The following is a 19,662-nucleotide window of genomic DNA, read 5'->3' as shown; positions in this document are numbered from 1 at the left end:
AAATTTCTTTCAATGCTAATATATAACTCATCATTTATCTTCCCTACAAAAACAACTGCTATTAGGTCTGTTCTTACAGCCCTAATATAACAATACTGGGACAATCTACTTGTCCAGCAGAGTAATTGTAAGCTATCACTGATTTATTTTCCTGTTATATAATGCATGTCATTGTTATATATATTTTATAGCCTAAATTAAATATTTCAAATTATCTATATTTTAAATTTACTCAGAATCCCTAGTGCCTTGCATAATCAAAAACTGACTGTAACATTCAAATGAAAATACTAGAGCTTTGCCTTCTATCATTTTTCTTCCAGAGAACTGTTTTTTACAAGTATACATTTTAAAAGATATAGCTGCCATAGAATTCATATCCCTTTTTCATACAAACAGAAGCACATTTTAACATAGTAGAGATAATGCAAGTTTATCACTTAGAAAAAAATTGAATTAAATAGTATAATTTCATTCCATATTAAATTATTTTTGGTCAAATATGCTAAATTATTAGAATAAGAAAAAACTCCACAAAACTCCATCTTGCTTACCGGGAGAAAAAAAAAAATCCATAGTCACCATCAAGTTGTAAACTTAGAGCAAGTACCTATATAAATATTTTGCTCAATCTTCCGGCTTCAGCAGCTTTTTATTTTTTTTTTTATTTTACCTCTACCACTGAAGGCTTCATCTGATACTTAGGTGGCTTACTTTTAATGATGACTATTACCTGGTGAATTAATTACATCGTGCTATTGTTTTTTCCTTTGAACTAAAGTCAATGCAGTGAACATAACTTTCATTTTGTTATACAGCATTCATCATTACATTCTTTCTATTCACTGTTGTAGTTCAGCCTTAACAACAGATTCCCAATCATTTGAATACTTAAATTTAGGATGATAGTTATATGTTGCATTACTATATTACATTCAGATAAGAAGCTGATTTCCTTTCAATTATTTTGAAAAAATATACCATCATGATCCTAATTTTAAAAAATATTTTACTGACACATCACTTTTATTTTAAAATTCTGCACAGAAGTACATACTGCTTATAAATTACTAACAGGCAAATAAAACAGTGTTTGTGCACCCCATTAACAAAATTACAGGTACCTGTATATTTTATCAGTCCTTATGAAACAAGCAACCTCTAAGAAAGCATGGTGTCAGGTGTGAAGAATTTGCACTATGTTCTTAAAAGTGGATTACAGTAATACCTAATGGAGCAAAACACACTAAGTATTTAATTTCATTTAATGGAAAAAAAAATCCCAATTTACTCATATGTGTTACAACACCGACTTCTAAAACAACTAATAACTTAAATTAGTTGTTTTCTTGTGCAGGTAATAATATAATACTCAGACAAAACAGTCACTTCTACAAATTCTTTTAGTTGAACAAGACTTTAAAAACATAAAATGGTCCAGTGAGGCTTTCATTGGGAAAAAAGTAGTCAAATGTGTTAGGTTTTTCCATGATGTTTGTATTGTAGAAGCACATTTTACATTGTCCTGGGTTGCAAGATGTGGGTGGGGGTGAGTATTCTACTATCATCAGTTAGAGGTGGAGCAGTTATCTTCTGTTAATTGGGCAGTTTTCTTTATCTCTTCCACAACTAATCCTCCCTCCAGGGAGATATCTTCTGTTAAGATTGAGTCTCAATGCATGACTGATAAAATTACATCATCCCATTGTGAGAAGCTCTGCCCTGGGGGAGGAGCCCAGCATTCTTACCTGGATATAAGCTGAGATTTTGGAAGACCACAGCAGCCTTTTCCCACTGTATTCCCATAGGAGCAGTTGTCTTCTCCACTGGATTCTCAGAGGAAGGCCAGGCCCATCTACACCACCACTGGACCTTCAGAGGAAAACTACACCCTTCTACAGGATCACTGCTTCAACAGAACCACATCTGTCACTCCAGGAGAATAGCAGCAACCATTTAATTGGACTGCTACCAACACCCTGACCAACCAGGTGTCAGATCGTATTCTGACTCTGTCAGTGTTCTTTATATTACTGCATTTTAAATTTTATTTTTATTTTCTTCCCTAATAAAGAACTGTTATTCCTGCTCCCATATCTTTGCCTGAGAACCCCTCAGTACCTGGCAAGATAATGAAGCAATTTATACTGAGTGTCATCATGCAACATCTGCAGGATGGACAGGGTATCAGACCCAGCCAGCATGGGTTTAGGAGGGGTAGGTCATGTTTGACCAACCTGATCTCCTTTTATGACCAGGTGACCCGCCTGGTGGATGCAGGAAAGGCTGCGGATGTTGTCTATTTGGACTTCAGCAAGGCCTTTGATACTGTCTCCCACAGCACACTCCTGGAAAACCTGGCAGCCCACAGCTTGGACAGGAGCACTCTTTGCTGGGTTAGGAACTGGCTGGATGGCTGGGCCCAGAGAGTGGTGGTGAATGGTGCTGCATCCAGCTGGTGGCCAGTCACCAGTGGTGTCCCTCAGGGGTCTGTGCTGGGGCCAGTTCTGTTCAATATTTTTATTGACGACATGGATGAGGGGATTGAGTCTTTCATTAGTAAATTTGCAGATGACACCAAGCTGGGAGCTTGTGTTGATCTGTTGGAAGGTAGGATGGCTCTGCAGAGAGACCTAGATCGGTTGGACAGATGGGCAGAGTCTAACAAGATAAAGTTTAATAAGTCCAAGTGCTGAGTCCTGCATTTTGGCCACAATAACCCCCTGCAGCGTTATAGGCCGGGGACGATGTGGCTGGACAGTGCCCAGGCAGAAAGGGACCTGGGAGTACTGGTCAACAGCCGGCTGAACATGAGCCAGCAGTGTGCTCTGGTGGCCAAGAAGGCCAACAGCATCCTGGCCTGGATCAGGAATACTGTGGCCAGCAGGAGTAGGGAGGTCATTCTTCCCCTGTACTCAGCACTGGTGAGGCCACACCTTGAGTGCTGTGTCCAGTTCTGGGCTCCTCAGTTTAGGAAGGACATTGAGATGCTTGAGCATGTCCAGAGGAGGGCAATGAGGCTGGTGAGGGGCTTGGAACACAAGCCCTATGAGGAACGGCTGAGGGAGCTGGGGTTGTTTAGCCTGGATAAAAGGAGACTCAGAGGCGACCTTATCACTCTCTCCAACTACCTGAAGGGTGGTTGTAGTCAGGCAGGGGTTGGTCTCTTTCTCCAGGCAGCAACTGACAGAATGAAAGGTCACAGTCTAAAGCTGCATCAGGGGAAATATAGGTTGGATATTAGGAAGAAGTTTTTCACAGAAAGAGTGATAAAGTACTGGAATGGTCTGCCCATGGAGGCGGTGGAGTCACCATCCCTGGATGTGTTTAAAAAAAGACTGGATGTATGTCATGGGTTGGCACTGGCGCAGTGCCAGTGCACCCATGAAAATATATTTTTCTCAAATGGTTACTGTGAGATGTGACCAGAAACAGAGCAGAGCAGGATGAAGCTTAGAAATAAAGGAAAAAAAAATTATATCAAATTTCCAGATGGCACAGGCTTTCTCTCTCTCTCTCTCTCCCTCTGGGGGGGGGGGGGGGGGTAACAAAAGACATCTCAGTGTTTCTCCACCCTTCTGTCCTGCAGGGGCCGGCCCAGTTCCATTCCCTTCACCCCCCTTCTCTGTCCAGGCTCCTGGCCTACCTCAGCCTAAGCCGCATGGCTTCCAGCCTGTGGCTGGGCAGAGGAGGTCTGAACTCTTCACTGACCGGAACAAAAGAGAGAGTTCCTCTGGGAGTTCTCTGCTTTTAACCCCTCTGTGTTCTCAGAGGCATATCCATATCTTCAGTGGTTACACCAGATGTCAATATTCAAATCTGACCACTGATTGGTTTGACTATAACTTCCCAAGAAAAACTCACTTCCTTGTCAACCCACGGCAATGTGGCACTCGGTGCCATGGTTTAGTTGAAGTGTTAGGGCATGGGTTGGACTCGATGATCTTCAAGGTCTCTTCCAACCTTGTCATTCTGTGATTTCAAAATTATAAGAATTTGGAGGGAGGGGGTTTGCATTTTCCATTTCAGGGAGGCTCCTGCCTTCCTTAGCAGACACCTGTCTTTTCAAACCAAGACAGATTTAGAAGACACCTAGCATTTGAAAAGCAAAATTTCAGTATTTACATTTTATTTACACACTAAATCATCAATTGATGAAAAAATAGTTATATAAATTAGTTACTTAAATCACCTATGGACTCCATCAACATGAATTGGTAACAATCAGAAGCAGATTAAGTAGTATTCCTAGGCCAACTTTGTAATTTTAGAATTCCATTTTCCTTTGAATTCATAGGTATATATGTCCACATACATATGGGTATGTGAACCCTAAAAAGGTAGTTTATTAAACTTCAGTTTGCTACCAAAATATGATAAATATTTTCCCCCTTGACTTACAGAGTTGCACTGTATTAAATTAAGCACAAAGACTGAGGAACGTACTTCATTTACTACATTAATTATTTATCTTTATTGCAAACGGATAGCTTGAAGTTGTGAATGAATAAACAATTATAGGATTTTGGACCTTTTGTATTAACTTGGAACAGAAGTATATAATACATTTCTTTCAGAGCCTAGTTTATTCTGTCTTCATTAAACTTACATGACTATGTACCCATTAGATATTAATATCTTCAGTACTGAAATACTGCATTCTCTAGTACCATCTTCATTTCTGTACTTTCAAACAAAACCACATACACTTGTAAAACAAACTTTGATTCATCCAACATTATAGATTTAATAGCTCTTTAAGCTTGAGGGAAGCATTTTAAATCTGTATTAAAGACAGTGTTATTCAGGAAATCCTAAGACTTGAAAAGATTTAAGTGCATTGGTACAAGATATTTTTCCTTTGTGCAAATAATATCCATCCAGTGCTGAAAGTGTGTTTATATGTCACAGGATATTTAAAGCTAGCTGTGTTCAACTGTATGGCTGAATCCTGAAGTCCACAGACAAGGAAGGCTTCCTCTAAAAATCAAGATTTTTGTCCAAGTACTGATGAGCAAAACAAGTAGGAAAAGACATAGTTAATTCATCAGATAGAAATGTTATTGTTCACAGTTTTATCTGTACATAGAAAAAACAGGAAAACTTTCAGACTAGGACATTCTCTTTCAACAAACACTCCTTCATAATCCACAACTAAAATATTTCCAGTAAGTCTGGTGATGGCAGAGAGCATCAGCCTCCAGCAAAGGGCCCTTCATCCAAACATCAGCATTTCTCCCCTGTGCTCGGTACGTCCACTTGTAAATTCCTCACCCCGGCAATGCTTTCAGCATCGGGTGCTTCAGTTCCTGCGATGCGGCCTATTTGCACCCACCCAGATGAACACGAGCGGTAACAGTAACTCCAGGAAGCATCTCAGATCTGACATATCTCATCCACGGGAACAGGGAGGTAAAGGAGGACGGGACTGCCACCTTTGTGAGTTCATTCTAAGACGCCTTTTTAAGCCCGCCTCCTAGGAGGTGTTATTTTGCAGTTCTCCTTCCCTATCATCCTTAAGGAAGGCAAAAATAAAACCCAAAACGTCTTCTTTTCAATGGTCAATTCATCACAAACCACTAGCTGCCTTCCTTTCAGCGCAGGCTTAAGCATAAACTCCGGTCTCCTTCACTAGAAGGGGAGAGAAGAAAGAAACTGAGGCAGTAGTTGAAGTGCTGGGGAAGGGGAGAGAGTCACGCAGCGGAGACTCAATTGTGCCCGCTGCTGCTAGGCGAGGCAAGGCGGAGGGAGTCACTCCAGCTGTAGCAGAGCTACGAAGGGAGCAGCGCAGTAACGGCGGCGGAAGCGACGCCAGTTGAATGAGTAAGAAAGGGGAAGTTGTTGGTGTTTGGCGCCGGTGGAGGGAGTAATTCCTGCAGCTGCACTTCCGGTCGGCATTTTGTTCTGAGAGGGAGCGAGAGACACATACAGGGGATCCTTTCCTTTTCTTTCCCCCTCTCCTCCTTTTCTTCTTCTTCCTCTTCCCGCCCCCACCCCCCCGGTACCGACTCACGGCTTACTCCGCTCAGGCCGTTCCCTCCCCCATCCTCCTGCACTCGCATGTACGGAGGGAGCAGCGGCCCCTTGGCAGCTGCCCTGCCCTCCCCTCCCCCACCCCTACCCGGAGGCTTGGAATGTGTCTCGGAACCGGTTTGGTTCGGCCCGTGTTGATGCTGTGAAGCAGGCTCGGGGAAAGGGGGATTTGTCTTGGCCGCTCACCCCCTGGCTCTACATGTTCGCTGCACCGAGGAGGAGACGGAAGAGGAGACAGTCCCCCTCCCGGCCCGGATTATTGTTGTTATATTATCTCCCCTCCTCCTCTTGCTCCGCGGTGGCGGCGGCCGCGGCCTAGCAGCGGCGACAGCTCCTCTGAGGAGGGAAGGGGCGGATTTCTCTCCCCCTCTCTCGGATTCTCGTCGGATTCGGACGCCGATTTGCTCAGGTAATCCCCATTCATCTCCCCTTCCTCTCTCTGCCTTCTCTAGCAGCAGGCCGGGCCTCCCGGCCCAGCACTGCCTGGAGCAAAGGGGATTACCTGCTATCCGGGATAGAGGGGAGTAAGTGGTGACCGGAGGTGTTTATTTAGCAGCCCCCCTTCCTGCTCGGTCGGGTTTGGCGGAGGAGATTAGTTCTTTCCGGGCTACCGGGAGGCTCAGGCCCGGCGGAGGGCGCAGGCCTGGCGGCCAGCGCATTTACTCCAGTTCGGGGATTAGAAAGACGAAGCTGTTTCTCAGTAACAGGCCTCAATCTGGAAAGGAGCAGGAGGAGGAAACAATACAATTAGCCGCAAATGTGCACTGATCCTTTGCCATATTTACAACTTCTGAAGTCGGGGGTGAAGTAAGTGGAGGAATAGGAAAAGAGAGACAATGTAAATACCCAGGAACAAAAATACCAGCTCTTTTCGCTATTACCTTATCTTTTTAACCAACTCTGTTCTGAACATTTAAAACTTCGAAGGCACATGGATTTATAATGTAGAAGTTTAATTTCTACATAATATAGCAATTGATTGACTATTTATAGCATAAAGCTAGCGCTTGTGACATGATTGACATAATACGGATGCCCGTAGACCTAGAAAATACAGGTAGACAAGCATATTGTGTCTGGTACTTCACACAATCTCCATGTGCACGTGCTGTGTACATTACAGGAATATGTATTACATGCAGATGAAATACTATTTTATACTCTTAACAAACAGAAAATGGGAGAGGGGTCATGTGTAGAGTGCTATGTTTATGACGTTTCAGGGGTCAAGGTGAAGATGAGATCTTAGCCTAAGTATTTGAGAATCAATAGTAAATTTAATTAAGTGAAAAGTGAGCAACGTTTAAAAAGTGTCATCATTTCTTATCAGGCCATATTCCTTTGAGATCCTGAGGTCGTTATTGGCTGTTTGTGTGCATGATGTTTAAGTATGTAATTAGTTGTCATTTAAACAGGTCATATGTGTTTTGTAAATGTCAGCTCTTTATTTATAAATGGTAGCTAATTTAGAGTAAGGTAAATCTTGGACTTACTGTGTGGTAGACTTCAGAATGTTATTAAAAGTTGAGGTAGATTTAAAATAAACACCTTGTGAACTAATAAAAATACTCACACAGAAATTACGTAATTGAGGGAAATTTTAAGATACCAAGTTTCATATAGAAAAGAAATTTGTAAATGGCAAACAAGTATCAACATAACAATTTGTCTATTTGTCAGTATTTTTTTTAGTTGTTTAGACAGATTTTGTAATAATAAATGGTAATGAATTTCTGGTATATTGTTTAGAGTCTTATAAACTCTGCTATCGTGTCTTTGAGTACCCATATACTTGTTTAAAAGGGTGAAGTCAATATAGCTGTCATGTAGAAGTTGTGTTTTTAATGCTGTAAATCCATGTAGTACTCAGTAGCCTGTCCATTATTTGTATTGGTCAGAGAGCAGTTTGAATTTTAAAAAGCCTGAAGATTCTGCTGAGCCCCAATTCCTTCCTCCCTTCCTCCCTCTTTGTGCTGCCTGGTCCTGTTGAACACTGCAACAGGACCTCAGGCCTATGTGTGTGGAGGGGAACCATTTACACTTTGAAAAAGCAGCTTCTTAATTTTAAACGTTGTGAATTGCAGAGGGAGCCATTAGTTGTCCCTAACTGCCTCTATCTCTGTGTGTAGCCACATTGCTGTTTTCTTTTGGTTGCAGGACAGAAAGTAGTTTTAGTTCTTGGGTAGTTTCATCATCAAGAAGGGACATGAGCTCATTTGTTTCTTTTATCCACCCTTCATTTTAATAAAAATGGGTTAGCTAAGCCATTGTTTGAACTTTTCTGACTTATTTAAGGAGGTTTGCTTTAAATATATACAAGAGCAGGAAATAAGCTACTTTAGTTATGTAGTTCCTGTCGAGTTTATCTTGCCTGGGTTGTGTTTATGATGTGCTCTTTTTTTCTTAAATCAGAAAGCATGCACTTTTCTGGTATGAAAAATAGGTGTATTTATAGAAGGAAACTTAAGATGAAGCCTATTTGTAATGAGGTTTTTTGGTTTGTTTTATTTGTTCTGAGTCATGTGTGGTTAATCCTGAATTAGTTGCACCATCACAGTTTATGTAGTTGTAAATTTTTTTGTCATAAAAATATATTTAGCATGCAGAAATACTTAATGTGGAAATGTTTATAAGATTACTTATTTTTTGTTTAGATTGTATTTTTAGCACATTTAAAGAGTGTGTGTATGCGTAGCAAGAACCATAATTTTCATACTCCTTTTGCCCTAGTGTTAGGAGTTTATATTGGTCTACTCTTTATCACAAAAGCAAACTGCTTAAGGAGAATGTAGTTATTTTATTCGTGTTATGGAAATACAAAATTAATTATTCTCGAGGTGTTAGTTGTAGCAATTATTTCAATTGAAAGGGGAAAATATTTTCTTCTTGTTATTTTTATTTTGTGCTTTTGACTACTGTGTACAGTTTGAATGTTTCCTGTGTACAGATTTTATTTCTTTACTTCTTTAAAACTTTGTTTTAAAACTGTTTTTATACTTGGGAAAAATTATAGAAAAAAATGTATTGCTTTTAGTATGTGTATCAGTTGGTTCTCAGTGGTTTTCCAATTGGAGATCTCAAAATTCTTTAAATGGTTAGATATTTTCTTTTTCCGATTATTTCTCTGTCTTGATTTGAAGCACTTTATTTCCTGAAGGCATGTGTAGGTGTAGACAGGCAATGCATTTTACAGGAGCAGTTAAAAAATGCTGGGCTGCAGTCAGGGACTCTGATAAGGAAACAGCAGACTAGAATTGCAGAAACAAACTTAATCCAGCTCTCTTCCCTGTACTCTGGGCTTTTAACTACATTACTGTATTTCCCCCTTACCCTTCTGGTCCCAGTTCAGTGCTTCATACAGTGCATGGGAAATCATAGCTGACTGGTATACTGTTATAACCCACTTGATATATTTATTTTTCTTCATAATTGTGCAGCCTACTGCTTTACCTGCTGTATGCCATCCAAATAGTTCACGAATGCTGAAGTGTTTCAATCTATGAATTTGTAGGAATGATCTCAAAATACATATCTGTACTTTACAAACACTGGAGGGTTTTTTTGCACATCTGTTAAATATTTTCGTTTTACAGATAGAAGACTGAAACTGAGTCAAATAGCAAGTTAACACAAGATTTATAAGTAATTTTCAATTTGATATGCTTTATTCTTGAGATTTGTAGAGTTACTTTAGAGCACTTAGGAAGTTCATAGCATTTTCTTTGACTTATCGGTTGTGAATGCCCTGCATTTCAACATATCAAGCTCATTGTTTCTCATGGTGGATTCCTAAGAAGTAGAGAATGGGTTTTTGCCAATGACCTTAAAACATCTATTCAGTTTCAGCTGTCTTGATCATGTCAAGAGCTGGACAAGAATAAATTTTCTGTCCTGAAAAATTCAAAAGAATCATCTTCCATATTGTGAAGAAACCAAAATCTCTTAAAGTTTATCAGTAAGAACAGAGACAAGAACTAGATAGTGACCCAAATCTCACAAGTAATTAAATGGCGTGTCTGCAATATTGAAAGCAATTTCCAGCGGGAACTAGCAACCCTGGAGAGAATCCTAAGCATTGGTTATTGGCTGTTAGGAAAAGAACTCTGTCGTAGCATGGGTCCCTGCCAGGTAATAATTAGCATTGACTCCATGATTCCAGAAGGCTCATCAGTTGCTTTATTATACTTATTAAGAAACCCATCACCCTTACAGACAGTCTGATACAGTTTTGACCTAATTGGTCCTTGAATCCAAACACCATCACCACTGGCCAATTAAGAAATCACCCTTTGGTAAACAAGTGTCCATAACACATTCCACATGTTCACAACAACAGGTGCAGCAAGTGAAGATAAGAACTGTTTCTCATTCTTTTCTCTGATCTTCTCACAGCCTTCCCCAGGACAATGCCTGGGAACATTGTGCCTGCTCTCTGTGGCCAGAGAGCGGCTGCCACATAACTCATCCTCTGAAACAAATAGTTGTTGTAGTTGGTGTAAACTGGTTGAATGGAAACCTCTGCAGCCTAGTGGTCGGACTATTTCATTCTGATGTCAATTTGTTGTTCAGCTGCTGTATGGCTCTTTTAGGAAAGCAAGAGTGTTCACAGGTATAGTAAGCATGTTCCTAACCAGAACATTGCTTTTGGGACGTAGGAAGATCAGGTCCAAATGTCTAATCTGTATCAGACAGAGGAGTTGTTGAGCTTTTCTTCCACCATCTGTCTTTTTATGTTCTAATCATGTGCTCCAGGCATGACCCAGAGGCTGTGGGTATATTATGGAACAGGTAGGATGTTAAATTATTTCTTTCCTTGTGATAGAAAATTATTTTCTTTTAAGAAGAGTTATTTTTTTACAAATTGTCAGTTTCCAGCAAAAGTTCTCTTGGATAGAAATATTTTAAAAATTTATTTGATCTATTAACCATTTTATTCAATTTCCTTAGTAAAAAATGTAATGTCCCAAAGAAAGCATCTCCTTTTTGTGTAATTCTGATTTGTTTAATGATATATATGTCGTGCCATATATGAGGCAGGGATCCTGTGAATAACAAAAACAATATATGATCATTGAATGAATGACTATTATAATGCACAAGGGACTGAATTGTAGGTGTAAGTAACCATAATTTTCACATTTCTTCATACTTGAGTGTTTGGTTTTATAGTTCTGATTTTTTTCTATCTTTTTAAAAATAATGTAATTTATCAAGCTTCTTGAATGTAAACACATCTGTGATAAGGGTTGCACTATTTCTCATGTCTGAGCTAACAATCTCTCCTCTGTGTTGACCAGGCACTCAGAGAGGATTAGGTAATGAGTATTTTGTTTTTAAAATTTTATTTTCAGATCTTAGGTTTTGATAGAGACTGTTCCACTGTCTTGTGTGTTATTTTCCATTTAATTATGTTGCTTCCTCTTTTTCTCCAGATATGCTTTCTGGATATTAATGATAAGGGATGTTGTGCTTTAAGCCCAGCTGGAAACTAAGCCCCACGAAGCTGCTCCCCTCCCTTCACCCCTTCGGGTGAGAGAGATAAAAGGCAGAAATTCTGAGTTGAGATAAGGACAATTTACTGGGAACAGCAATGAAATAAGAAAAATGAACAATGACAGCAACAATATTTATAACAAAAGTATACAAAAAGTTTTCAAAAAGAGGGTGATTTACATCTAAAAAATGCTCACCAAGCCGGAGCTGACCCGGCGCTGCATGCCACCGAGACAAAGAACAAAATTGCCCCCAGACCTTCTGCACCCATGTTTTTCCCCCAAGCCTGAGACAATGAAAAACAATGGCTGACAAACCCTCTGGTCAGGTCCAGCATTACCCCATGGCTTCATTTGCTGCTTGCTTCCTTTGGAAAAGGAAGAGAAGGGCTGCAGACCTGCTGCGCCACCTTTTTCTTTCCCCGAAGTCACGCCCTCTTCTTGGAAGTAAGAATCCTTTACTTCTGCCCCCTAGCAATGATGTGCACGGTATAAAATAACAACCTAGACACGCCCACATGACTCCAGGCTTTGCCAGTCCTTGGCCAAAACTAGGATGGGTGAAAATTTAGAAATCCCTCATTGGATGCTGCATACAGTAACTACCTTCGCATGTGTAGAAAAAAGAAGCTGAAACATGCTTTTTGCAGTCTATAAGCTGTGAAAATTTTGATAAGACTAATAAGACTGTGATGAGAATTCATGGACAGTGCCTTGTGCAGATGTAAAATCAGTTTGATTTTAAATTTTTTTTCCTGAAGAGAAAATTAAAAATCTGCCTGATGATTTGTCTGTTAAACTCCTAGTTCAAACTGAGACTGTTGGTTTTTTTTTTTACTACAGTACATGCTAGGTGGGTTTTTTTTTTTTAATAAAAGGTAATGATTCTTTTTTTTCCTACTAGTATTCCCAGTGATGATTTGTTATTCCTGGCAGGTTCCTTAAAAACTGTTATTGAGGCATAATCTGTAATATAGAAAAACTTCAGTATATCCTATGAAAATTTTGCAGTTGTAAGCAATTCCTAGAATCATCTGTTCTATTATACTAGACTTTCATGGCATCATAGAATGGTTTGGGTTGGAAGGGACCTTCAGGACCATCTCATTCCAACCCCCTGCCAGGGACAGGGACACCTTCTACTAGGCCAGGTTCCTCCAAGCCCCATCCAACCTGGCCTTGAACACTTCCAGGGATGGGGCAGCCACAGCTTCTCTGGGCAACCTGTGCCAGTGTATCGCCACTCCAATAATGAAGAATTTCTTCTCAATATCCCATCTAAACCTCTTTCAGTATAAAGCCATTGCTCCTTGTCCTGTCACTCCATCCCCTTGTAAATAGTCTCTCTCCAGCTTTCTTGTAGGCTCCCTTCAGGTACTGGAAGGTGCTCTAAGGTCTCCCCAGAGCCTTCTCTTCTCCAGGCTGAACAGCCCCAGCTCTCTCAGCCTGTCTTAATAGATGTGATCCAGCCCTCTGAACATCTTCATGGCCCTCCTCTGGAGTCACTCCAACAGGTCTAGGTCCTTATGTTGGGGGCCCCAGACTGGAAGCAGTATTCCAGGTGCAGTCTTATGAGTGGAGCAGAGGGGCAGAATCATGGTAACATTTAGGTTAGAAAAGACCTCTAAGATCATCAAGTCCAACCATTAACCCATCACTGCCAGGTCCAACACTAAACCATGTCCTCAAGATCCACATCTACATGTTTTTTAAATGTCTCCAGGGATGGTGACTCTACCACTGCCCTGGGCAGCCTATTCCAGTGCTTGATAACACTTTCTGGGAAGAAATTTTTCCAACTATCCAGTCTGAACCTTCCCTAGACCAACTTGAGGCCATTTCCTCTTGTCCTATTGCTTGTTCAATGGGAGAAGAGCCCAACCCCCACCTGGCTCCACCCTCCTTTCAGGGAGTTGTAGAGAGTAAGAAGGTCCCCTCTGAGCCTCCTGTTCTCCAGGCTAAACACCCCCAGCTCCCTCAGCCACTTCTTGTGCTCCAGACCCAGCTCCGTTGCCCTTCTCTGGACTCGCTCCATCACCGCAATGTCTTTCTTGCAATGAGGGGCCCAGAACTTGACATAGCACTTGAGGTGGGGCCTCACCAGTGCCGAGTACAGAGGGACAATCACTGCCCTGGTCCTGCTGGTCACACCATTTCTGATCCAAGCCAGGATGCCATTGGCCTTCTTGCCCGCCTGGGCACACACTGGCTCATGTTCAGCTGCTGTCGCTCAGCACCCCCAGGTCCTTTTCCTGTGGGCAGCTTTCCAGCCACTCTGCCCCAGCCTGGAGCTGCATGGGGTTAGGACCTAAGAGCAGGACCTGGCACTTGGCCTTGTTGAACCTCATACAGTTGGCCTTGTCCCATTGCTCCAGCCTGTCCAGATCCCTCTGCAGAGCCTTCCTGTCCTCCAGCAAGTCCACACATGGGGATTATGCTTTCCCTTTTCCAGACAGTGGGAACTTCACTGTATAGCCATGATTTCTCAAATAATATGGATACTGACTAAGCCACTTTCTCTGCCAGTTCCCTCAGGACCCTTGGATATATCTCATCAGGTCCCATGGACTTGTGCATCTTCAGGTTCCTTAGGTAGTCTTGATCCTGATCTTCTCCTACAGTGGGTGGTTCTTCATTCTCCTAGTCCCTGCCTTTACCTTTTGCAACTCAGGCAGTGTGGCTGGAGCACTTGCTGGTGAAAACTGAGGCAAAAAAGTAATTGAGTACCTCAGCCTTTTACATATTCTGGGTAAGCAGGTCTCCTGTTTCCTTCTGGAAAGGGCCCATATTTCTGTAGTCTTCCTTTTATCACCAATGTACCTTTAGAAGCTTTTCTTGTTGCCCTTGATGTCCCTGGCCAGGTTTAATTCTCTCAGGGCTTTGGCTCTCCTAACCTGATCCCTGGATGCTCAATCTCTCTGTCTTCCTCCCAGGCTACTTGTCCCTGTTTCCACCCTCTGTTGGCTTCTTTTTTGTGTTTGAGTTTGTCCAGGAGCTTGTTGTTCATCCATGCAGGCGTCTTCTGGCATTTTTGCCTGACATCCTCTTTATTGGGATGCATCACTCCAGAGCTTGGAAGAGGTGATCCTTGAATAACAACCAGCTTTCATGAGCTTCTTGTCCCTTCAGAGCTTTATCCCATGGACCTCTATGAAGGAGCTCCCTGAAGTGACCAAAGTCTGCTTTCCTGAAATCCAGGGCAGCGAGCTTGTTGTGTGCCCTCCTTGCTGCCCTAAGGATCTTGAACCCTACCATTGAGCTTCACATTCCCCACCAGCCCCTCCTTGTTGTCGAGAGCAAGGTCCAGCATAGCACCTCACCTTGTTGGCTCCTCTGTCACTTGGAGGAGGAAGTTGTCATCAACACATTCCTGGAACCTCCTGGATTGCCTGTGCCCTGTTGTGTTGTCCCTCCAGCAGATGTCAGGGTGGTTGAAGTCTCCCATGAGCACCAGTGCTTGTGAATATGAAGCTGCTCCTATCTGTCTGTAGAGGGCCTCATTGGCTCAATCTTTGTGGTCAGGTGGCCTGTAGCAGACCCCCACTATAAAATCACCTGTCCCTGTCCTCCCTTCAACCCTGACCCATAAGCTCTCGGTCAGCTCCTCATCCATCTTTGGGCCGATCTCTGTACATTCTAGGTGGTCATTGACATAGAGGGCAACACTGCCTCCTTGTCTTTCCTGTCCATCCTTCCTGATACAGGCTAAAGAACCTGTATCCTTCCATTCCAGCACTCCAGTCATAGGAGTCATCCCACCGTGTTTTCATGATGCCAGTAAGATCGTAGGTGTGTGCACATCTCTCATTCTTCCTGTTTATTCCCCATGCTGCGTGTGTTTGCATAGAGGTGTTTAAGTTGGGCCCCTGATGAAGCTGGCTTACTGGCTGGAATGCCTGGAATTCCTTGGTGTTGTCCTTCAGCTGCTCTTCTGCTGACCTGAGAACTGTCTCCAGGCTCTGGGCATTTCTTGCTGGCATTAAACTGGTATGTGTGGGATGGATTGAAGTTCCCCTCAATGTAGTTTAGTTTTAAAAGTGCCCCTATAGAAATAGCATCAGATATCAAAGAGGCTAAATTTGCTGTACAGAACTTAGAGGTTTTATTATGGTATTCACCTTGATAGAAATAATTCAGTTTAGTTTCATGTACATGGTTATGACATAAATATTCTGTAAATCAAGTTGTCTACAGGTTCATTAGTGAAGTTGTTTGTCAAATAATGCTTTTTAATCATACTTCTGCATATGTATTCCCTTCAGTGGGTTTAAATAGGTATAATTACTTGAAACTGATCTATATCAACATATTTGCTTCCTGAAATAAGTTAGAATTTCAGTTGGACTTTCAATAAGTTTGTCCCTAAATCTTAGGGTATTAAAATATGTTAAAACATTCACTGAAATCTATTATGAATTGGTGCACACAAGACTATTTAATAAGCATTTTTTTTCTTTTAATAATATATAATAATTTCATAGAATAGTTTTACCCTGTGAAGACCAATAATAGTTTTAATGATTGTGTCATAGTTGCTTAGCATTGTTCTTGTGGTTAATTATGATAAATCCCAAATTGTCGTTAAGCATTTTGTGAATCTTTGAGAGTTAAATATGGTTTTATTTTTGGGGAGTGGGGTGGGTTGTGGCCCAGAGTGCTCATTGCAATGATGTAGTGGTAGGCTTCCACTTGTGATTTGTTTGCAGTAACTTTCTGCATTCTGGACACTGTTAACCAAATTCAGTGCTCATGTAGCCTACATATTCCTCAGTGGTATGTTAATGTAGATGTTAATTAGCTTCAGATAATGTGAGAGAATTTTTATAATTACCTATGTGAAAGGCATATAGATACTTTTCCACTGAAAACGATAGAACTATGTTTGAAAACTTGCCTTAATATCCTTTAGAAATAAGAATCACCTACTCAGCAGCCAATGTCTTCGAAGATGTGGAAAAGGATGTTTGCTGTCAGTAAACATTGGGAATAGTTAGCATTGGGAGGGGCTCGAGTTCTTTGTAACATGAGTCTGGAAAACAAATGTAAATGAATATTTATATCCAAGACAAATTTATACTAATAGCAGCACTCTATAGAGTACTAAATGGCTATTTCACATTATTTAATATTATCATATGTGCCAAAGCATGCAGTCACGTCAAATGTATGGTCTGTGAAGGCCACTTGTGGTATTACAAGCTTTAATTTATGGTTGCCCATGGCAACTGTTAAAAGACAGAAAAAAGGGTGATGGATTGAGAATTGTCCCTGGATCATGTCCTGTGAGTTTAATGTGACGAGTTTAAATTTTTTGGAGAAGGTAAACAGCCTGTTCTCCCAAGAACAGATCTTTTCCTTGATACTCTCCTCTCAGTTGTGTGTTTTATCACTGAGGTTGGTGGTAAGATATTACACTACTGGAAAACAGGAAAGGAACTCAATAGTTTGAAAGCCTGGGTGAATAGCTAGCAAAAGATAGTATCCCTACCCATGTAGGTGCCTCAGTATCAAATGAAAAAATGAAAGATGGGGCACTGAGAACTAGCTACTCTTTATTTCTACTTGAGTGTATATGTTAATCTTGATGCAAGTTTAAGGTAGTTGAGGCTTGATCCATTTCAGCCACTTCTGGTTTCTGTTTAAATGGCATGTGAATGAAACTAGAAGAGTATTATGCTTCATTTTTAATGCTTCTGTATTGCCAGAAGTTTCCCATAAATGTGTAGTATCTGGGGCTCCTTTGTACTAAAGTAATTTCCAGTTTGGAAAAAAAGAAAATTGATTCTATACTTCTACAATAGCAAAGCTGCAGAGAACTGAGAATCTTTTCCAAAAGTAGCCTGTGACTTGTGAAATTATGTTAATGTTTCACACTAGAAAGATTGAGCTACCTCTCTAAAATGTGGGTGTATATCACTTGCATCCCAGGGAAGACTGCAAAGATCAACTTTAGTTTTCCCTTGGAGGTGATGCTCTACATATATATAGAAACACTGTGCTCCATATCTTACTTTGTACACACTTATTTTCATTTATCAGTGAGTGATGGTAGGCAAACAACTATAACTGTATTTTTCTCATAACAGAATGACCTGAAATACGTAAAACTTATTTTGGGATATTTAAAAATGTTTAATTTTTAAGTAATTAAAATATATAGTGATGATAATCCCATTTCAGTGGGGGTTTTTATGTTTTTTTAAAACATATGTAAAACTCTGTGACATTTAAAATGTAATTTATCTGCATTTTAAAATACATCCCCTTGCTAGAAAAATGGATACTTCATTGCAAATTGTTGCAGTTGAACAAATTATGAAAAGAAAATGCTCAACATGCAGTTGTGTAAATTCTATTAAAATTTTAAAAATAAGCATTACTGAGTAATCTAGTCTTCAGTTTATTTATTTGATTTATCTGCATGGTCAATTGTGGCTGTCCATGTATCTGTAGCATATGGCCTGCAGTTCACATTTGCCTTAGCAACAGCTGGGATAATAGTGCTGTCTGAATACTGTAGTAGTAAGCTTTGTATTAAAGCCTCAGAGAAATTGAAGGGTATAATTAGCCTTTTCTTTCACACTAGTGAGCTTTAGATCCTTAAGAAAAGAAGATGGTAGTCATTTAGAGTCAAATGCCTGGAGAATAAAGTACATAGAAGGTAAGCAGAACATCTGTAGGTTGGATACAGAAATGGAAGGATTCAGTGTGGATTGTCGTGGTGTGATCCTGTGAGGACTAACTTTATGGAGCAGTTCTTGGGCCTTTTCCAAATGCCCATAACATAGCTTGGCAGTTCAGTCAGTAAATTGGAACTGTGTGGCCTAAGACTTGCTTCTTTTTTATTTTAACATGTCAGTTTAGAATTGAGATGTATTTATAGGATGCATGTGGGTTTTTATTACTAAAATTATATCTGCAACTCATAAAAATAAAGAAAATTCACAAATATGGGAATGCAGTTTTTGTGTTTTAGTCACTAATTGATGACCAACTTTCTCATACTGGAAGGTGTTACTCTTATAAATCATGAAAAAATATTTGTCATATATTAATGAATAGCAAAGTAGTAGCAGTGCATTTATCCTCTCAGATTTTACCAGTCACTTATTCAAGGAAGTAATTTTAAGACAACTTTTTTCTTTTACTATGCAGTTTGTTACCATATTTTTTTTGTTAGCCTCATTATCTCCTTGTTTTTGTGAGAGCTTATAGATTTGATATAATTTTGATATGCTTTCCAAAAAAGACATATGAACACTTCAGCAATTGAAGTTAGAAACAGGTTTAACTAAACTAAAATAAGATGTTCTTACAATGAAACTTATATTTCTGCATTTCTTTGGTGTTATTTTTAATATTCTACTTAAATAAAGTTTTTTTTAAATCCTTTTTCCTTAGTAAAGTCTTACTCATCTCTCCCTCTCCCTCCTCAATTTTGAAATCGGCTGTTTAATCACTAACTCACATAAGGCAATGAAGAAGCCACATCATGAGAGACCTCTCTGGAGGGGGGAAAAAAATTAAATTCTTGTTCTGTTTTACTTTGGAGTATTGACAGAAGCAGTTGGTTGGGTGGAATATAAATCAGGCTATCTTTTTCTGGTTTGTTATAACAGATTAGCAAATTAGAGCTTTGCAAGTGTGTGACATGAACAAGATGGAAAGACTTTAGTCCCTTTCTTACCTTGCAAAATATGAACAGACATTTTTCAGCTTAGGTGAGGTGGGCAAGTTTGTGGGAGAAAACTTGATTTCTGAGGAGGCATGTTTGATGATTTACAATAATTACAGTTTGTTTTACGGTATTGCATTTTAAAAATTAAAAATATTTAAAAATTATTTAGGAATACTGACTTTCAAAGTCTGTTATTAAAATAGGTCTTGAGAAAGGCTTTAACTGATTGGAAGATATTAACAATTATGATGATTAGAGAGATAGAGCCCTTCTCCTATGAAGACAGGCTGAGAGAATTGGGGCTGTTCAGCCTGGAGACGGCTCCAAGGAGACCTTAGAGCACCTTCCAGGGCCTGAAGGGGGCTGAAAAGAAAGCTGTAAAGGGACTCTTTACAAGGGCATGGAGTGCCAAGACAACGGAGAATGGTTTTATACTGAAAGAGTAGAGGTTTTGATTAG

At 40.3% G+C, this 19,662-nt stretch overlaps 1 protein-coding gene across 5 annotated transcripts in view; it reads left to right on the top strand.

Moving 5' to 3' along the window:
* The first annotated feature begins 5,984 nt into the window (after positions 1-5,984).
* Positions 5,985-19,662, top strand: part of LOC137465553 (nipped-B-like protein) — a 194,679-nt gene continuing 181,001 nt past the window's right edge. For 3 of the 5 annotated variants that reach the window (XM_068177630.1, XM_068177629.1, XM_068177631.1), the window contains exon 1: positions 5,985-6,442. The gene's annotated coding sequence lies outside the window, so the exon portion shown is untranslated. The remainder of the gene's footprint in view (positions 6,443-19,662) is intronic. The other 2 variants (XM_068177632.1, XM_068177633.1) reach the window with 2 other exon arrangements.

This window comes from Anomalospiza imberbis, assembly GCF_031753505.1.
Source record: "Anomalospiza imberbis isolate Cuckoo-Finch-1a 21T00152 chromosome W unlocalized genomic scaffold, ASM3175350v1 scaffold_31, whole genome shotgun sequence".
In the NCBI taxonomy this organism is placed as follows: domain Eukaryota; kingdom Metazoa; phylum Chordata; class Aves; order Passeriformes; family Viduidae; genus Anomalospiza; species Anomalospiza imberbis.
Note: the sequence above shows the minus strand (reverse complement) of the source record. Positions and strands in the feature narration are given on the sequence as shown.